The sequence below is a fragment of the Anser cygnoides genome, chromosome 2 (genome assembly GCF_040182565.1).
Source record: "Anser cygnoides isolate HZ-2024a breed goose chromosome 2, Taihu_goose_T2T_genome, whole genome shotgun sequence".
Lineage (NCBI taxonomy): Eukaryota > Metazoa > Chordata > Aves > Anseriformes > Anatidae > Anser > Anser cygnoides.
Genome location: NC_089874.1, coordinates 24,046,197 through 24,066,009, shown reverse-complemented (window position 1 = coordinate 24,066,009; position 19,813 = coordinate 24,046,197). Strand labels below are relative to the sequence as shown.

General features: G+C 38.5%; 1 long non-coding RNA gene across 1 annotated transcript; it reads left to right on the top strand.

The window, feature by feature from the left end:
- The first annotated feature begins 1,138 nt into the window (after positions 1-1,138).
- On the top strand, positions 1,139-18,376 carry LOC106039701 (uncharacterized). Its single transcript, XR_001209451.3, has 3 exons — positions 1,139-1,321; positions 14,656-14,726; positions 17,882-18,376. It is a non-coding gene; the product is annotated as an uncharacterized lncRNA (long non-coding RNA).
- The last annotated feature ends 1,437 nt before the right edge of the window (positions 18,377-19,813 follow it).

The following is a 19,813-nucleotide window of genomic DNA, read 5'->3' as shown; positions in this document are numbered from 1 at the left end:
CATGCAAGGCAAACCAAAATGCTGTATATTAATTTAATTGTGCTATTTTATTCTCTTAAATTTGGATTCTTTGTGAATTTAGTAAGGGTTTTGGAAAGAGAAAGAATTAAAATTTTGTTTCTTGTTTATATTTGTTTTAATATATATATTTTTTTTTCTTCTGGAAATCCTCAAATAACACCTCCATATAGTACAACTTTAGCTGGAACAATAAAGCTGGAACCTAAGAGACTACAGATTAATATTCAACACTTCTTTAATGGACCTAGTTTTCCATCTTCAATTTTTTATCTCATTTATAGTCAAAAATTCCTCTATCTTCGTGAAGCCCAGAGCTGAGGGAGAACTAGATTTTTAATTACCCCTGAGAATTAGCCAGAATATAGGATCATTAAACATCTGTAAGAAAATGCTTCCGAACTGTATAACATGTAAAGAACATGCAAACAGGTGCAGAGAGCATCTGTTTTTACTCATTTGTACCTATTGTCAGAGGTTTGGAATGGATGAGACATTTGTTCACACCCTGTTTCACAGAGGAGCACTTGGAGTATAAGCCTGGAGTCTGGAGCAGGAGGAGCATTTTAGACAACTTTGCACTTAGTTAATAAGGAGTCAGTAATGGCTCCACACTCTTCCATGAATTGGCCTGTTTTTTGGTTTATTACGCAAGTATGATTGTTTATATGAGTTTATCCCATAGAGTAGTAGATCACACAAACAAATAGTTGATTTTCTCTCTTCTGTGTTCAGCAAGGGTTTCTAACTCTTAAATGCAGTTCATCATGTCTCATTTCATTGTACTAAATAGTTTCTGAGGTACTTCAAATAAGCTAAATATAACAGACATCACCATAGCTCTGGCTAACCTTTTTAAAGGAATTTTTCCTTGCATTACACTCAGGGAGGAAGGGTAGGGCAGAGGGCATTCACCTTTTTCTCGGCAGCAATAAATTTCCGTAGCCTAAACAGCTGGCTAGTTTCTGTGCTCTCTCTCTCGCCAGCTGATGTATTTAAACCCTGTTTCCCTTTTTTTTTTTTTTTGTTTTTTTTTTTTGTTTTGTTTTTTTTTGTTTGTTTGTTTTTTTTTTGTTTTTTCCCTCCCTCCTTCCTTGGCAAGAAGGTTGCATACTCTCTCTCTCCCTTGTTGGTGACTGCTTTCCCCTCTCCTGCCACATCCTTTCAGAACATTTTCATGGTCTCTTTTTACCTGTGGCCCTGTTAAATCATTTATGTTGAGCTTTCCTCCTGCAGCAGCCTTAGTGCAGAATCCTGTTCTTTGGTAAGGGCAGTCTGGCGTTCCCTCTCCTCACCCCAAAAGGTATGTTATTGATCTTTTCAAGGGCTTACTCAAGTCTCTTCCTACAAGCTATACACTAAAATCTCTTTCTGATAATCTTCTCCTGCATTTGAATATGTAGTTTTCAACCAATGACATCTAGTTGTCAAGACTGGATATGGCTCATGATATTAAGGGTTTGGATGGATGCTTTTTGGGGACAAAATGCTAATTAAAATATAATGTAATTCATATTCCATTAAATCCCAGTAGAAAATCCCCATCTAAATTAGGTCACCCGAATCAGCCACTGTCTCTTTTTATCTCATTTTGTGTCTTCTCCTGCAAAAGATAATTGTTTAAAGGCAAAGAACCTAATAGTCATTGAAGTGTTGACATCAGAATAACTAAAACTATACATGGTTAGATACTTCAGAGTAATCAGATATCCTTTTTTATCTTAGCTTCTCACCTTTTGTGCACTTCTGTCATGACATAAGCTGGGTGCTCCAAAGCTCCATAATTGTTGAAGGCATGAAGGTGTATACACAAGAAGAGATTAGGCCATTCGTCAAATCTGCAGATTGCACACATCTGCAAATTTAGAATAGTAAAGTTCAGAATTATACAACATGTAGTGAAGTAAGTGCAAGGTCAGTGAATGCCAAATAATATATAGTGAAGGGAAAAAGGACAACAGCTTATTGACCTGCAGCAAGGGGTCAAAAACTGTCTGGATCTGATTAGCCCAAGTACACTGACCCCTTAGTGGACAGATCTGTACTTACTGACGGGTAAATTAGCTGTTTTATCTTTGGCACAGCTTTAGAGAAGCACTTCTGGAATGACAGTCAGACACCTTAAACCCCCTATTGTTGTACCTGACCACAGTTCTTGTGAATGTATCTGCATAACTTTGTGGACAGCCTAATGAGGATCAGTGCTCTGGTGATAAAAACAAACAAGATACTAAGGCAAATAAGGAAGAATATAGAAATTTATATTTGCTATTACCCACACATGAACTACTGCACAAAGACTTGCCATCCTACCTTAGGAATAATATTGTTAAACTAAAAAGCAATCAGAAAAAGGTTATAGTGTGATTAGGTGTTTGAAAATCTCTATAATGACAGTGCCGAAAAGATGGGGAGTGTCTATTTTAGGAAGACTTGTGCAAAGGCCAAGGAAAGAAAACTATACAAATAACAGTTTAGAGATGTTAGATAAAGAAATTCTGCTCTCACTACCTCATAAAAAAGAGCATAGATATTTTTCTAAAATATGGCAAATTCAAAACTTGGAATGGAAATACTTTTTCAGACCTGGTAGAATTAAATTCTAGGACTTATAAGGTGTTTCCTGTAGTTTTACAAGAATAAGGAGCCTTACCTTACGGCTTTTCCTTGTGTACGCTGTTTTTCTGCCTTCAGAATGGCACTTGGATGGATTTTTGTTATATGAAAAAGCACACATTTGCAGAGGGTGAGGGAGGGAATGGTCAGGGCCAGGCTGTATATGGTGGTTAATAAAGTTTCAGTGCATTTTAATAACTGGCAGAAGTACAATGAGGGTTTTGCTCTGAAGCTCTGGTGGCAGCCCTGGCAGCTAGGCTCCAGAATGCGGAGCTGAAGCTACAAAACCCCTGAGGGGATGGGGGTAGGCAGGGAGACGGATTCATAGCAGAGGATGTAAAACAAGAAAGGGAACAGAAGCACAGAAAGCTTATTGGGGTGTGAAGGGTAGGGAAGCTCAGATGAAGGTGGATTGAATATCTGTCTACATGGGAGAGACAAAGGAAGGGAAGTGAGAAGCATGTGAGGGTTTGGACTGAATGCTCAGGTAGCCTTGGTTTCAAGGAGAATGGAGGAAGAGTGTTGAATGGAACAGGAGACAGAGGAGTCTGTAGGTATTTGGGAAGGTTTGCAGAGATCTAAGGTTGGCAGGAGGGGGAGTGGAGCTCTGGGTGTTGGGGCTGGGCAAGGAAGCACTGGAAGCTATTGCGGGTAGCTCCTATCCCTGCAGGTCTGCTTTTTGCTCCTGTTTGCCAGCAGAGATAGCACACAGGCTGGTCCCTCCTGGAACTGCTATCACATTCCTATCTCCATGACCTTGTTCTTCATTTTGGAATTTAAAGAAAAAAACACAACTAATTTAACAGATATAGGTATGATGAATTCCCAGAATTATGAGGGTAAATGCTAAAAGAAAGCAGTGGAAGAAAGAGAGAACCTCAAGGGATAGGTTTTACAATGCTGTTTAACAATTTGGTGTTAGAAAGCCTCTCCTTCTCTACTGAGGAGTTTATCTTCTCTTCCGTGCCAGTCTGCGTGTCTGTCTGCAGTTAAGGTAATGGTCTGTGTGACAGGTCTGGGTCGGTATAGACATTCTTAACAACATCTTGGTGCTAATTGAAAGCAAAAAGTGTGTTAGGTTCACCTGAAGAAAGGCTGTTAAATATGTTATTCCAATTGCGAGTGAGTACAGTCAGTTCACCTGTATTTTATCTTGGCTGCAACAACTGTTCCCAACAAGATGTGATTGAGTTTCCTTTGCTCATATCTCTGAGTAAGATTACCCAAACTTTTCTGAGTGATACTGCAGAGCTGGAGAAGGGGGAGGAGCTGTTTAGGGGCCTTGTTTTTGGAGGTATTGAATGGTTGTGCATCATGTTGGCTTCACCTGTAGCAGTGGTACTGTCTGTTCCTGGTAGTAGTAGCAAGGCCATGACTGCAGTGGCGTTTTCCATTCAAGTGAAGACACACTCCTCAAGGATATTACTTTCAAGTTGGAACATTTCCCAAAAGTTTAATCAATCTTTATGGAAATACATTTTTATGAGTTATAAAGTCTGTTTTTTTACATTGATTATTTCTTTCCAAAAAGGCAATTAAGTGATGCATGAAAGGAAGAGAAATAACAATTAAAATTCAAAAGGTTTAAAGAATAATTATTTGAATTATAAAGATCAATCACATTGTAAATGAAATCCAACTGACTCAGAAATTCCTTATTATATCTTTAATGAACTTTTACTTTGTGTCTTGCTTTCCTCATGTAGGAATGGGAATGCTATGCATCTCAAAGTACTACTTGTATAAAGTTTGGTTTATCTTAGAAATAGTTAATTTCTATTACAGTCTACTGAGAATTCAGTATTTGCTGAACATTTCTTAAAGTGAAGAAAAACAGCATTTAAGATAAACACATCAATAGTCTGTGAGTGGGATTGTTAGGAAAGGTCTGAGGCAAATAAAAAAGCAGCATTTTTTTTTTTAATAGAAAACTATTTTTGAGGTTTAAATTCACTACTAAGGTATTTAAATTCACTACTAAGAATTTTGGTTTTCAGTGAAAAAGTAAACTCTGTGAGAATATTGACACTTTAAAGAAAACAAAATATAGTCAACAATGTTTTTTGGACGAAGCCAACTATTTATACCTGTGTCAAAATAGACGTTGGTGTCTGCACAGGCCAGAATTCAAAGGCTGCACGCAGGCCTTTTCCCTGCTAGCAGTGAATGCAATGATCAGTAGCTTTCAAATTAGTCTACAGATACTAAGGAATTTGCTGAGCCTGTCCTGGTTGTCAGCACAAAAAAACCCTGTTAATTAACAAGTTAGCCAGGGATGGGACTAGTGGTGGAGGAAGCCATTTATGAGAGAGGCAATTATGCAAAGCACACTGAGATGGAGTCTCTCAAATCAGCTAAGCCTCTGGGAAATTAAATGGTGATGGCATTTCATGAAGTGCCACTGTTTTGGCTGTTCTTTTCATGTTTATAGCACCTGGGAGTCCCTCTCCTGGACCCCAGGTTTCTGTGGTGCTAGATGCTGTACGAGCCCAGAAGGGAGATGGCCTCGCTCCCAGGGAGCTTGTTGTATGATAAAACAGCCTGACGCAGCAGGGGGCATTGGGTCAGGTTCAGCTCCAGGTGCAGTCCACAACTGCAGATTTCTGGCCTAAAGGAACAGAGAAACAGTCTCAGGATTGTTTAAACCTGACATACCCTCAGAATAAGAAAACGGATGATAGTCAAGAGAATAGAAGGAAGTGAAGAGACTACTCTGGTCACCTTGATAGACAGTTATCTCAGCCCCACAGACAGCCAAAATACTTTCAGATCTTATTATTTATGCTGTGAGTACCAGTTTTACATAGATTAAGCTGAATTACTAAATAGCAATAGCAAAACACCAGAATGCAGACTTTTTCCTAATGGTTTTCCTATGTACAGTCTTGGTGATGTTTATTTCTCTTAGCATATGGTGTGCTTAGATTTAGTGACTAGTAAATCAGGAAGTGTTAATTCTTATAAAATACAAGAAATAAATGAAAGTAATGTGTTATTTCACTGATTCATAGTTTGGTTGCTCTCATTTTTTCTTTAGCAGATTATATAACAAATGTAATGTGAATGAAGGTAGGTACAAGGATAAGCATTAGTGAGGAGTAGAAAGCACCTTAGAGAAGATGAGTCTTAAAGCTCATATATCTCTGCTATCAGCAGCAATGCATGATCAACAGCTAGGAGCAGGCAGAAGTACAAATATTCTTACTGTTTAGGTAAACAATTTTAAAAATACATATTGGCAATCTTTATGCTCAGCTAAAGATTAGTTGCTCATGTTTAACAGCAACCTTCACACTAACAGCATCTTCTCCTACGCTAAATGCAGTGTTCTGAATGTCACAGATATGCAGTGCAGAATTCTGTAAAAATATAAAACAGATTGAAATTTAATACAGCTCTGCATGGAATGATATCTTATTAAAAAGAGGATATTTATTTAACATCCTGCCAAGCAAACTAATAGGTTTATTCTTTTCTGCATGCATACAGCTTCTTCTGCCATTAGAGTTATGCATGAAGATAAAGCCTAAAACTGTATCGTTTCAGTCAATGGAAATTTCTTTATTGACTTAAGAGAGCATGTTATGTTCTCTAGCAGTACAGCAAAATAGTCTTGTAATTTTATCTAGGAAAGCTACTTGCAGCCAATTTTGCTGTTGGGCCTGCTACATCTTTTTCTGAAAAATCTAAATCTGTATTTATTAAAATTTCCTGTAGTTTTCAGTTCATAAGTTAAAAAACAGTACCTTTGTCAGCATTTTGAGATACAGAAAAGGGTGGATTCTTGCCTTTTAACTATTCTTGTTTGCTTTATAACACATTTCTCTGCCCTACTATCTGTTGATAGACTGACTAAGCTGCTGACCAGTCATATCAATTGAAGTGAATGGTAAGACCCCCTTTAGCTTCCATGACTCTAGAAAGAGAAAAGAAGCAACAATTGGAGAACTCAAGAGGGGCAGAATTTTATACAGTATAATCTTATAGATTATAAATTTATGTCTCCTGTTGTGTAATTCAAATGCCTAAAACACTTAAAGACACCTAGAGTTGTCTTCTTTAGAGGCTTGCCTCTGCAGTCTTTACCTGATTAGTACACTGCTGCCTGATCTTTCTGCAAAAGTGATAGGTTGTTTTTAGTTCTCCAAAAATGTTATTTGATTGACTATGAATAATGAGTAGCAAACAATGATGATTTTCCAGACAGATGATAATCTAGTTATTCTGATGTTAAAAACACATTTCTTTTTTGCTTAAAGCAATTTTCTCCAGCTTATTATCCAAAACAGTCAAAGTAGGGCACAGTTCATCACTTCATAGGTCACCTTATATCACAAATTCCTCACAATTCCAATATATTTTAAAATTAAGTTTAAAAATAACTCCTGGAAAAAAAAGTTAGAATATCTCATAAATATTATAATAATAGTTTTCAAGATCTGCAAGAAAATTTTAGCATGGAGCAGATACATGGCAATACTTTAAGTCACTCAGATTAGCACAAAGATTCAAGGCTTGTATATGAACCTGCTTTCTAGAAAGTCCAAGAATGCAAAACATGCTAATAAATCCACTTATGTTTCCTCATTCTCTGTTGTAGAAAGCTTCAGGGGTGGCTACACATATTTGACCATATTCCTTTTAATGACCCAAAGCTATCTTAAAAGTAGTTGTTTGTTCTTCCTTTCAATCTCAAAATAGTCACTGAATCAGCAACAATTAGAGGAAAGATGTGAGAACAGTGGGGAGAAAAAGATCAAACCCAGAAAAAAAGCATCATTAAGAAGGATGGTAAATGGTATGTGAACTGGATTAATGAAAATATTCAAAATTAGTAATCATGTAGCATTGAGAACTCAGACTTTTTAGCGGCTAAGAAATATGTATATGAGTCCAGTTAATAATTAAATTTATTTTTACTGGCAGTTCATTAAATACACCAGATGGCCAGTGAGTTCAGGTGAGAGAACTGTAGTTTTCAAACCAGTGTTGAGTTTGCTTGTTTTCTAGTTTTCAATGAGTGAGTAAGTGCATGTGTACCATAAAGGGTAACCTTTTACCAGTCTCCTTCCATTGTTTAAAAACATCTATCTCAATATGGCAAGCAGATAGGCGCACATGTGTTTGAGTGTTGGGCATTGCACTTAAGAATGGAGCATTTAAAGACTCTTCACTTAACCCCACCTAGGCTTCAATCATGCAATCACACCTGTGTGAATCAAGATTGTGTCTTGGCTAAGCAATACTGTATGTTTGAAATGGCCACATACAAATTCTAGCTGAGTGAAGTGTTTTTGATATTGTTGTATCGGGTTTACGTGACAAGGTTTTGGTAGTGGGAGGCTGGAGGGCTGGCCTCTGTGAGAAGGGTCCAGCAGCTGCCCCATGCCAGATAAGGGCCAGTTTCAGCTGGCTCCAAAGGGCAGCCGCTGGCCAGAGCTGAGCCGTGAGTGATGCTTCTTGGGCCTCTGGGAGAGCAGATTTAAGGAACAGGTAAAAACAAAAACAAACAAAAAAAAACTGATGACATGATAGCAGCTGGGAGACTGAGAAGTGAGAAGCTGCAGCCCCCAAGGTGAGCGCAGCAAGGGGGCAGGAGGTGCTCCAGGCATGCAGCACAAGTCAAGTTCCCCTGCGGCCTGTGGAGAGGCCCCTGGTGGAGCAGGCTGTCCCCCTGCAGCCCATGGGTCCCACACGGAGCAGATCTCCACACTGCAGCCCATGGAGGAGCCCCCGGTGGAGCAGGTGGATGTGGCCTGGAGGAGGCTGCGGCCCATGGAGAGCCCCCGCAGGAGCAGGCCCCGGGCCGGAGCTGCAGCCCGTGGAGAGGAGCCCCCGCAGGAGCAGGGGGTCTGGGGGGAGCTGCCACACATGGGGGACCCGTGCTGGAGCAGTTTGCTCCTGGGGGATGGACCCCGTGGTACGGAGCCATGTGGGAGCAGTTCTTGAAGAGCTGCTGCCTGTGGGCAGCCCCCACAGGCTCAGTTCTGGAAGGACGGCATCCCGTGGGAGGGACCCCACCTGGGAGCAGGGGCAGGGAGTGATTGTGAAGACGTGGCAGAGACGAAGCATCAGGGACTGACTGCAGCCCCCATTCCCTATTCCCCGGTGCTACTCATGGGAAGGACGTAGAAGAGGGTGGATGGGGGGGAAGGTGGTTTTAGTTTTATTTTTTTATTATTTTTGCTTTTCAGTGCTCTAACTTGTGAGGTTAACAACTGAATGAGATATATTGAATTTCTACTTTGAATTAATTTAAATTATCCTAATTTGAGAAGTTCAAAGTGCTTTAGCCAAAGCATTATTCCAACCTCAACCATTCTGTGATTCTATACTGAATAATATATAATTTTTTCCCCAAAGCAAGCTAACAATATTCATTTCAAAATGTAGAGCTGTATAATTCCCTGAAATGTAAGATTGATGGTTATTTTGAAATGGTTAATAGCTTGTTTGTTACCCAAAAGAGTAAAAGATGAGCAATAGTGATTTTATATTCATTGCAGATTAGAAAATCAAGTTTTCAGATTAGGTAGTGTGGTCTCAGTATTAGGCATTTTATAACCTAGCTACAAAATGCCTACTGATCATGACAATGTGTCAGTAAGTGTTGATTTACAGTTGACATTAATATAAATGCATAGCTGGGTGGCCTGTAAAAGCTAAATGCCTTAAAATATAAATTAAACATGGTCACGAAGTGATGAGACAGCTAGATATGAAAAATGGATAGAATAAGGTTTGCTGATGAAAAACAAAAAGCTGACTGCAAACAACTGGAAAGAATTTCACAGTGCTGAATGAACAGGTGATGAATTGATGAAATTCAGTGCTGATAGATCCAAGATGTATATGAGGGACACCCAATCCTTATTTTACAGGCATAGCAATGATCTCTGAATGAGCTCTCACCACTTAGGAAAGAGATTTTTGGAAATCTAATACAAAAACTTCAGCTTAGTGTTTGCAGGTGAAGCAAACAGTTTCAGACATTGTTACAAAAAGAACTGAAGGAAAGAAAAAGTAAACATGATTATGTTAGTGGCTAAATTTGTATTCCAAACTGTGAACCCGGTGTGGTAGTAATTTCCCTAATACCAGAATTGCATGGTATAAGCAGAAAAGGTACTGAGAAGGCAAGAAAAGCTGATCAGTGGTATGAAATATACTTCGTCTGAGGAAATGACTGACTAGACCTCCCCCTACTAGGGCTGATGGGGAATGATGGTTAGAGCAGAGAAGATAAATAAGCTATGAGGATTCACGGTCTCTCTTTCTCGTGAAAGAATTAGGAGTTATTGAATAGAATGATCAGGTCTCAGTTTCAAAGCAGACAGAGGACAGTAACTATTCATGTCAGACTTGGTCAACTGAGGGGTGGTTGGCCATACCTTAAAAATAGATGTTAGAAGCTTTCACATCTCTAAGAAGCAAATGAACAAACTCATGGCTAAGTCAGTCCAGGACTATTATGAAGAAGAAAATACCACTTCTGTCTCAGGAAGTCTACAGATCACTGTGAACTTTACAGAGGAGTCATTTCTATACCCTCTCCTGGGCAATGGTCTTGCTTTCAGAAAGGACACTTTCTTAGGGAGTCAGGCATGGTTGCATGGAATTTTTCCGTGGAATTTTTCTGTCTAAGATTATTTAGTAATGTTGATCTGTTCCCCTTTATTCTTTGATGGTAGGCAAGTACTTTGTTTTAGTAGTGGAAGAATGGTATCTTGGTATATGGTATACTTGTATACTTGATCTGTATTGAAATACAACTGTGATGTAAATTTCAGACAGGCTGTGCAAAGATGAGATCTGCAAAACAGCAAGTGTGGAACTGAGCCTAGCTAGTCTGGCAGTCTTTCTGAGATATTTCTTGTAAGAAATGCTTTGTAGTTCCTAAAGCTGGCTTGGAAACCAAAATTCAACTAGCTTTTCTCTCTCTCTTTGCTGGGACTTAATGCTGGGACTGCCCTTTTAGTCTGATGTGTATGGCAACCGGTGGCACACCCTGAGTAATTTCATAACTGTTTGGAGTTTCTTTGGGTTACAGAGTAGAATCTGACCAATTTCATAATTTCATCTTTGGTGTTCTGCATCCAATTGAAGGCAACTGAATTTCTGTGATCCTAAAGGTAGTTTTTCAAACCACTTCCAGACTGGAAACGGAATGTAATCACTTGTTGCGTATGCTCATTCATTGGAAAATCTGCAGAATCCCCGTGCCCTTCAATTAATCAATAACATTGATTTTACTCTAGGAAATGGACCTTAGTTATGATCACTTGCTAAAATGTGATAGAAGAAAAAAATGTGACAGGAGAAGTCTTTCTCTGGGTGGTTATTGTTGAAAGAGACTGCTGACAAAAAACACAGGAAGGGAATATCATGAAGTCTTAGATTGAGTTAGACTAACAGTAAAAAATCCAAAGCATCAAAACTAAATAAGCTGAGTCAACTACAAATAAATCATACTTGTCTTTCAGTTATATGTAATAAGGTAAAGATTTTTTTATGAGCTGAAAATCCACAGGAAAGATGTTTCGGTGAAGTAGCTCAAGAGTTAAGCAAAATAAATTCAATAACATCTGTATTGTATTTGTTGTCTAAAACTTAAAAAGAAATACTGTATCATATCTAAATATTTGTTTTAGAAATGATGAGTATTCACTTAAGAAAATTATTTTTTCTGATGTCCTGGAGATATTAGAGGAGTTTTATCATTGAATAAATAAATAAATGATTAATGATAATGTGGAAATTACAGAGTTTAAATAATGCCAGCTATCAGCTGTACATCTTCTGCATTACTTTTCCAGGTGCTATTTATTTATTTATTTTTAATGTAAGTAAAATGCATATTTTCCAAGTGTGATTAGTGCAATATGGTCTCTTCAGCAAATACCCGTATCCTTTTGGGTAAAGAAGAAAAAAGGACTGGAATAATGCTCAAAGTTATCTTGCTGGTTGTGAACAAGCTGCTTGTCATAAAATCATATGTGCGGAGATGATTTCTGGAAGTCATCTAGACCTGTTTCTGACAGGAGATTGTAGTAATTCCAACACTTGGCTAGATCAGTAGTGTCTTAGCTGAATCTTGAAAACCTCCAACACTTCTGTAGTAATCTAAGAGATGTGTCCTACTCCTGCAATACCATCCTTACAGCATTCCCAAGCTGCAGTTTGTTACCATTGCATCTTGACATATTTTCTGGCACTACGAAGAAGAATTTGTCTCCCTCATCTTTGTAACTTTGTCCAGTTGTAGGCTATTAGATTGATATTAGCTTATCTTCTTTATCAGACTGAAGCTGAGCTCTTTCAGCTCCTCTTGCATGAAGAGGATCTCTAAGTTTCCTGACTGATTTGACAACTCCCCCTGGACCTTTTCCAATTTCTTCATATCTCTCTTGGAAGGAGAGATCCACATCTGAGCACATTATTATCTGGCACTTGTTGGAGCTGGTGAGATCACAGCTAGAATAATGTCTCTTGATTTGGTGGCCACATTTTTCCTAATGTAGCTGAGGATGCCGTTTTATTTTGCGGAGAGCATTGCATGTACACTAGACCATTTAGCAGGGCTGTTACTTCATCTCACATTGGTGCATGGCATCTTTCCTCCCCAAGTGCAGAACTTTGCACCTCCTTGGCTAAAATTAAGTGCATCTGCTCCACATATGCTAGAGCAGACTGTCACTGACCATGGCTGTTCACTTAATGCTCAGCATGTAGCTTTCTCATGCATGGTCAAGAGGAATAGCAGAAAATGCCTGATTTAAAAGGGATGAAAGGGATTGGAGGTTATGGTATCATCCGGCTAGGTCCCTGCACCACAGTGCAGTTACATACAACCTGTAAAGATCAGATTAGTCACAGCCTGAAATTCCAGTGTCTGGAACTGTTGCATAACCTATATCTTTGCAAACCTAAATAAAGGGAAAATATAAAATAATATCTAGCCCTGATGTGCCAAAGCAATTTTGTGCCCTCCTTCCCTCAATTATGAGTCCATCCCACTTCAGACCTCAGGGGGTCCTGAGTTTCTGACCCCGCTGAGAACTGATCTTCCCAGACCTCAGATGTGTGCTGTGTTTTTGTGTCTTCTTGGAAGAACATCCGGATGTCCTTTTCAGGGCTCATGAAGAAGACAGATATGTAAATTCCACAATGAAGAGAATAAGGGTTAAAAAGTAGATGACCTTGTTGATATTTAACATGTATACCACTGGACCCAACTGTTTTTCAAAATTAGTATATGTTTCTGGTATTGTGAATATTTAAGTTACATCAAGGCAAAAGCCCTGCCTTGAGGAATTTATGTACTTAAAATCACAAACCACAATGAAGAGAAATTCTTAGAACTTTTTTTTTCCTACTATTTGCTGAGTTTATGCAACTGGACAGTATCTCAAAGTATTTAAATTCCCCCCCCCCCAAAATAAAAAATAATTACATGCTTATAACTAACAATTAGTATTTGAACCATATAATAAAGCTGTAAAGGTGTTTTTAGCATGGTTTCAAGTTACTGAGAAAACATCTCATTGTTTGAGACTTTTGCAGGATCTTTAATATGAAGATCTGCTTTAAATGAAGAGAGAATACTGAAAGTTTAGTCTATAGTTCACGTGTTGCATGGTTTTCTGAAGTTATACGCTGAGAAATCATTTGACCTGTGCAGAAATGCTTTAGTTAGAATATGCCCCTACTATAAAACATCCCAGACCTTAAATCTGATGCTGGCTGACAGACTGGTATAAAAACTATTTCAAATTGTTTTCAGATTGGAATGTTATCTGAGAACGAATGTTAACATGCTAAGATGCAAGATAAGCTCTGCTGTTTGCTTGTCGTTCATAGTTGTTGAGGAATAAGCTGTATTGATTGCTGGTTCACTCTTTTACTAGTAATCTGACAATCTTGTTATAAACCTTCAGTATTTGTAATTCTTTTCCAAGCAGTGATGGCTGTTTTGAGTTCTTTTTCTGGTGTACCTTTTCAAAAGGTTTTAAGAATATACCTGGAAGAGCTGAGCAGTTTCTCATGCCCATCCAGATCCCATTTTTCTTACATGCATAACCTCGTTCTTTCCCATGAGGCTTTACCCCTTTTTTTCTTTGGCCAAGGCTGCAGATGTAGCTTTCCATTCCTTTTTGCCCTTCCACTCTGTAAGAACCTCACATCCAGCCTTTGCATTATGACATTACAACCTATTGGCTTTATGCAATAACTGAGCATGAAAAACTTGAGTAGGGAAAAGATACTCACTCTTGCCTTATAATTCAATTTTTAAAGAGACACCAAATGAAATTAGTAAGTAGGTATGGAAAACCAGAAGGAGGGCCTTTTTAAAAGAACTGCATCCATAATGTTTTTTCCTATGTGTAGATAAGAAAAGCTCAAGCAAGGTAAGAGACCAATTCACTCAAAACATAATTTATTGGATGCTATAAAATACCAAGATGCCTGTTGTGATTCTCTCAGTCACAGAGAACTGGCTTCTGTTGGGGCAGTGTCACTATGGCCTGCTCTTATATTCTTGGCCTCTGATACTGGACACTGTGAGACAGGACAGGTTCTTATGCTCCAGACCTGTCTTTTTTCTGTTCTTACAGGACAGGTCACTGATGCTGTCTCCAGGAAAAAAAAAAAAAAAGTAAAAACAGGAAAGACTTGGATGGGTTGTAGAATTAAGTATGCAACATTAATATTCTCAGTTCTGTATTTTGGAATTTGATATTTTTTTCTTTAAAATTACAAAACACAGGGAACAACGAGGCAGTGCTTAGACCTGCTTGCTTCTTCAGAGGCTGATAGCACTGAAAGTGTAAGAGGATCAGAGAATGACATTAATAGGAATCACAGTAATTACTCTTTTTAAAGCTGTCACATAGACCTTGGGTATGAGAGGAATTAAAAAAAAAAAAGAAATATCAAGCTATGAATTAATATTAAACTGGAGAAATGTGAAGAGTCTCATTACCATTCCTAATCACCACATTATTTCTTCTACATTTGCAGATGGAGCCTAGCAAGGGCTGCAGAGTCCAGCTGTTCTACAGCTGTGAATCTCCCAGAATTCATCTCCCATGGTAATAGCCTAATCCCCGGAATTGACTAATGCCATTCCTACATGACTGTTGGCTGGAACATGTGCCTGACCATGTGAAAATTAGAGTCTGAATCACAATAGAATATATAACTAATAGATATGACAAAAAAAAAAAGAAATAATTAGTAACTTTTTAGGTTTCTGTTTTAGGTTTCTGTGTTTAGATGCTTTTGACGTTTTAGTAAGTGCACTGTAAGCCTTTAGAAAGTACTATATATCAATTTCTACTATACTGTCTGCAGCTACCTCTGGCCCTAGAACTTATCATAGTTCTGTGAGACTGAAGATAATAATTCAACATGTTGTTGTATATGAACTTGTGATATAGATGATTTTGATTTACTATAAATCATTAGGATTTTATCTGATTGACACAGGCTCTTTGAGAAACAGTTAAATTATGGACTTGCCGGTAAAAATATGGACTTTGCATAACCACAACAAAAAAACACCAAAACATTGCTAATTAAGAAGTTTATAGGAGTGAGAGGGACAGAGAAAGTTACTTTGGTAACGTCTTCTTTAGGCCAGGTGATTTGCTTTGTGCAGGAAAAGAACAACTGTTGCTGCTAATTGTGAGATGCTCTAATTCCCATTGACAACAGAATATACTATCAAAAGTTTTAAACTTGAAAACAGAGTTCAGAATCTATTAAGGAAATACACACATCAAGACAATCAGTCCCAACCGAACCATGCTTCATTTAATATTAAGTTATAAATAGCTCTTTAGAGCACATAATACCTGTTTATTATTATATTTTGTGGTATCACAGTTCTTTATGATTTTCTGTGTTTGTGAACTTTCCTAAATAGTCAAATACAGAAGCACGTTATGTTTTGTTTCTTGTTTTTTGTCTGTGCTTTAGCCAATGACTGTTTCCTTCCAGATTCATAATAGTCACAGATGTTCTTTTTCCTATCTATCCATGTGTGAAAATATTGGTATATGGGTAGTTTTGGATCTCTGTTTTCCCAGAACAATTACTGAAATTATTTATATATATGATTAATGATTAAACATTGTCCTATTTTTGTGTTTTTGCAACGTCTGCTTTATACAGGAACCCAGTTTTGAAGTTGATGGGATAGAGTTTAATTAAGAGCTTCTAATATTCATTGTGAATATATGGGGCTGAACAGGCAGTCTTCCACAACTTTTAATTTTTTATGTGTGAAATTTCTATTAACAATGAAGCATCTGTTCTCTTAAAGGGAACCATTTTTCACACATGTTGGCATCGGGAGCTCTTATGATCAATTTAAAGTGCAGGTGTAAGTGTTCTGTCTGGTTCAGGTGTCTTAATGACACTTTGCAAATCTGCTGTTTTTCTTTATGTAAATTATTTAATCAACACAAATCTGTTGGTTTAGTTGTGGAATAATCAGTGTCTCCAAACCAAAGCAAGCACCTCCGATTTTGGCACAAAACACTAGTCATATATTCCACTTATTCCCTGCTACAGTTACAAATGGTAAACGGCAGGCCTTTTAAGAAATTCCCCTGTGGTGCAGCTAGCAGGAGATTTCTCGATTGTATAATAATCAGATCTGACCAGATGGTGATGAGGCTGGATACTAAATGCTTTTTAAGCTCTCCTGCTAGGTTTTCTCATTTAAAAGTGGAGAGATCTCGCTTTAAGGCCTACATGATTTCAAAGACACCTTGCTATGAGGCAAACAGAAATGCTTATTCTGTCATATGCAACAGCACTTCACATTTTCAAGCAATGTAAAGAATGATCATGACTTATTTAGAAAGTCAGTGTGTTTCTCACAGAAAGTACCAGCCTGATAGCTCTGAAGAAGAAAACTTAGTCAGGGAACACACAGAGGTTAGGTAAGGGAGGAGATATTGAGGTGTTTTATTTACTTATCTTCATCTTTGTCCAGCTGCAAAGTGCCACAACTTGGAATTAAAATACTATAGCTGAAGGAAGGAGACTTTCTGTGGGGTTCAGCTTGCAAATGGACAGCCTACACTGAGGTGTTTTGTGGAGGTATCTACATGTGAAGCAGGTGTCTCTGCTCCTGCTGTACTCAGTACAGATGAAATCGGTACAGTCAATGGAGTCCAGAGAGCTCTTAATCTCATGAGCTATGTGGGCAGGCATCTCCGCTGACTGTATCAACTAAATCTCCATCAGCTGGGATGGGAACTTAAATACCTGGCACACACTGCAAATAGCTTCTTCTGGAAACCTTAATGCGGGTTCAATCACTGAACTGCCTCTTACTCATCATTCTTGTTCACTCCTTGCAGGCAAAAGCTGGGAACCAGTCAGACCTCGTACAAAAGTGTCTTGCAAGCCAGGGCTGGCTCTGAACTGAGAGTCAAAGTTCATCAGCTCAGTTGCTGGAGATGGCTGCTTCTGTCTACCATACTTAAATTCTTTTGGATTAGGCTCCACAGAAGTCTTTTTTTTTTTTTTCTTTTCTTCTTTCCAGTATCAGAAGTTAAGCAGAGTTAAGCAGCTCGTTGAAATGCTGCTGTTTATAGAAAGCCTTAGAGTATCTCATTCTACTGAATGAGTTGCATTCAGCAGTAAGAGTCCTCTTGAGTATTTTTCCATCTATCTATATAACAGAAGGCTTTTGAAATCAATAAAAAATCTATTTACCTTAATTTATCACTAGCTTACCTTAACTAGAACACAAAGTTTACATCTGAAGCATTTAAAAATTGTTAGGCAATTTTGTGTTTTCATTAAAGCAATCCAATCTGTACAGAAGAAGCAAAGGTAGCAGAGAACAATAAAACAATCAGACGGTGTGAAACTGTATTGTATTTTGGCAGAGCTGGGTAGAATGGGATTGCACATTGAACCATGGAACCATAGAATCATTCAGGTTGGAAAAGACCTCTAAGATCATCTAGTCCAACCTTTAACCTAGTACTGACAAGTCCAACTCTAAACCATGCTACTAAGCTACTAAGGTCTAAATCTACGTGATAGCAAATCTGTATGTAGGACATGTATGAATAAGAGTAATCTCTCATTATCTATGAATAAGAGTAAGAGAGAGTGAGAGTTTTGGATGCTATTGTACTCCATGCATCATGCATGTGATGTATTTCATCACAAAAATTTCATACGATTATTTTCATTTAATGTTTTTACTTTTTATCTTCAGTGTCTCATACTTAAGGCCAGAATTATTAAGAACTGGAGTGTGATGTCTGGCACTGATGGCTTGACTTTGTGGTCTGAGTCTTCTTTAAGATGATGGACATACGTGTACTCACATCTCTGAAAACAGGACTCTTGAGAACGGGAAGTCTCTCTTCAGGAAGATGAGTTACCGTGGTCACCCAGAACATGACATTTTGCCCACAGTTGTTATGTGCGTTACCCTGTTAACTTTTTTTTTTTTTTATAACCATGCCAGTTTCACATCTGCCTTTGCTACTGCAGGTTATTTTGTAATGTGACTCTGGATAGGATGCTGTTCTTAAAGGTTGTATCTTATATTGGCAGCAACTAATATCCCAACGGAGATTTTGCTTCTACATTTATCAACTGAAACTTGATGCTAGAGTTTTACTCATTTTTAAAAGCGAAGAAGTTCATATCCTATGTTTGCATATCTTGAATAATGTTCCTTGTCACTAAGATATTAAAGTTTCGTGTAAAAGTTCTTTCTCTCCTTCTCTCTAGTTATGGTAAGCTAGAGCCCAAAGTCCCGTGAACCAACTTCATACTAGCTCTGTCTTCTGGTGAGACCATTGCTGTGATGTGCTGTCTCCAGACACCCTGTCAGCAGTCACTGCATGGCTTCTACAGGATGTTCCTTCTCTCCTTTCTTACGTTTTATCCAATATTTTTGACTTATCATTTAAGACATTTCCACACCTCTATACATTCCTTCAACATACATCAGCTGAACATTTTATCTTAAACTGTGAACAAACCCCCTTTAATTCCCAGAGCTCCTTTAAAAAAAAAAATCAAAAATCTACAGTTTCCCAGACTATACCAAAGGTTAATGATTGAATAGAGGAATAATCTAATTTTGAAGATTCTTGTTACTTAAGTTGCTTTCATGCAAAAGCTCTAGTACGTGTTGCTCAGGGTCTATTTAACACTATTTGTAGTAGGGGATGCTGCTATAAGAGGCTAGCTATTGATCTAGCATTAACTTTTTGTAAAAATTGACTTTTCGCAGTAGTGAGATCTGAAGAAACAAAAAAGGCAGTGTTCAGAAAAAGCTAAAAATATCTTGAAGGTGCAACGCTTCATCTAAGATTGCAGCTGTCCTATACAATAACTGCATTTCCTACAGGAAATTCTGACTCAACACCCTGTTAAATGGATTACTGGATTTTCAAAGGTGGTGGAAGACTTTGGATGTGTAAGTAATTTTCCTCACTGTGATGCTAACAAGACCACAGACCCTTTTGTTTTGTGCTCCTTTTGAGAGGATTGGCAGAGCACAGAAGCAGCGGCTGCCGGACAGCATAGCTGGGTTCTTGGCTCTGGCAGGTGCATCATTAATTTCCCAATCAGCACATTTTGTCTGACAGCTGCCACCTTTCCCCAGAGAGAGGAAGAAGGGCTGGCTGGGTAGCAAGTGCTGCCAAAGCTCCTGGCATCCCTCTGGAGAAGGGCATGTTGTGTGTGTGTGTGTGTGCCTCTGGGTGCATCAGCCTGGACCCTTGGTCTGTGAGTGGATGCGATCTCCTGGCTGCTGGCAGGATAGCAGCTGCGTGGGGAGCAAAACATGCAGGCAGCTCCCAGATGAAGGAAGCAACAGCCTCGCAAGCTGCCCAAGGGTTGTTTGTACCTGCAGTATGCTATGAGCAGCTCAGGGAATGGGGCAGGTCTTAGGTGCAGGGGAGACCTGTACTAGTTTTCCTTTTCTTCACGCAGGCAAGTGACTGATGTTGCATTATCAGAGTAAAACGTTTGCCTGTTTCAGAGCTCTGCTAATAATTTTGACTGAGACAGTTTCACAAAGTTGAATGTATTTAATAAAGCGACAGATGTAACAGGAATTGCTGTTGATAAATACGCTTACTCCAATAGTGCTAGTATATGATAATAGTGCTAGCAAAATGCTCTCCTA